Source organism: Protobothrops mucrosquamatus, unplaced genomic scaffold (genome assembly GCF_001527695.2).
Source record: "Protobothrops mucrosquamatus isolate PMUCROS unplaced genomic scaffold, P.Mucros_1.0 scaffold_128, whole genome shotgun sequence".
In the NCBI taxonomy this organism is placed as follows: Eukaryota; Metazoa; Chordata; class Lepidosauria; order Squamata; family Viperidae; genus Protobothrops; species Protobothrops mucrosquamatus.
This window is the reverse complement of record NW_015386204.1, coordinates 629,829-631,442: the sequence shown is the minus strand read 5'-3', so window position 1 is coordinate 631,442 and position 1,614 is coordinate 629,829.

Genomic DNA, 1,614 nt, shown 5'->3' with positions numbered 1-1,614 from the left:
ATAACTTTTATTGAGATTGACTATAATAAAAATACCTTACAAGTTTGGTTGAGCTGTACACTTTTTCCCTTCTTACAATTGTGAATTAGGAAAGTGTCTCCCTAAGCCACTTCTGAATATTATCTTTTTTCTGTACTTAAATTTTTTTTGCAGCCCCTTTTGCCTTAGTAATGTCAGGTGCAAGTAACCAGGAATAGGAATTGAATTCAAAACCAAGTTTATTAATGTTACCTATACACAAGAATCTGATCTACTAATGGTCAAGGCAAATTGGTGCTAGATAAGAGTTAGGAATTCACAGAAGCTGGACTCTTGTGAGGTGCAGCAACTGCAAATTGATGACCCATTTGACCCTGCCTTTGGGCTCCACCAGGTCCTATGAGTAATGGTTCCTGCATATCTTCCTGACTCCATAGAGAGGGAGCTCCTGCTGAGAATGTTAAAAATAGAATTGTACCTATTGGAAATCTTCTGTTTCCTTCGTGCCCTTCTTAAAGAAACCCTCTTTTCAGCAAACATGGTAAAAGTGCTGCTTGGTGTTTTATAGAACCATGTTTCTTTCATATTTTCATTTGAAAATTCAAAGATTTTGAACATGCACATTTATGGAAAATGTGTCCTTAAAAGCATTCCTTTCCAATTCCATTTGCAGATGACTTGTAACAAAAGACACTCATTACAGCTTAGCAAATTAGTGAGCTGTCTGTTTAAGCTCCTTCTAAACATTATCGGGATGTTCTGGAGTTAAGAAATATGAAAAGAACTTCATTCCTTTGTCTAAATAGTAAACAGTATGTTTTTTACGACTATCACTTTGTTATTTGTACCTTATGATTTATGCTGATTGTTTGTTTTTTATAACATTTTATTAATTTTCCAATTTTACATTTGAATATTTAAAAAGCAACATGGTAACTGGGTTAATCAATAGCTCAATAACAAAATCTTAGTATAAATCTCAGGCTACAACATCAAATATTTCTTTTCTTTTTCCCTTAACAATTACTGTCTCATGTTCAGGTTGGTACATTTCTAATTATAGCAATTCAATAAGGACATCATTATTACATTTATCAATAATTTTTTAGCTTATACGTATCTTAATTACATTCAATCTTCATAAACAATCCATATCATGTTATTAATTTTTAGTCAGTTTTTAATTTCTTGTCAATATTCCAATTTAACCTTTGATATTTATAATTTTCAGGCTTTGGGTAACCATAATTTCCCTTATTTCACTACGTAACAAACTATAATATCCACATTTTATCTATTTAAATATAATCTTGTTCTATTTCCTAAGAGTTATCTATTTCCCACCATATTAAATCATCTACTTAATAACACAATATTCCCTCTAATAAATCAAAAACCATTATGTATGTATGTATGTATGTATGTATGTATGTATGTATATATATATATATATATATATGTAGGTCTTTAGTTATTCGGGTTTTCTCCCGCGTAGAATCAAACGTACCTTGGCGACGTTTCGACGAAGTCACATTCGTCATCTTCAGGCTGGTGTCTTCAGCTTCGTGCTTCTAAGAGTGGTGTGTGATCGCAGCTGTTTCTTCCTTTTAACTGCCAGTGGGGTTGGAGCTGATT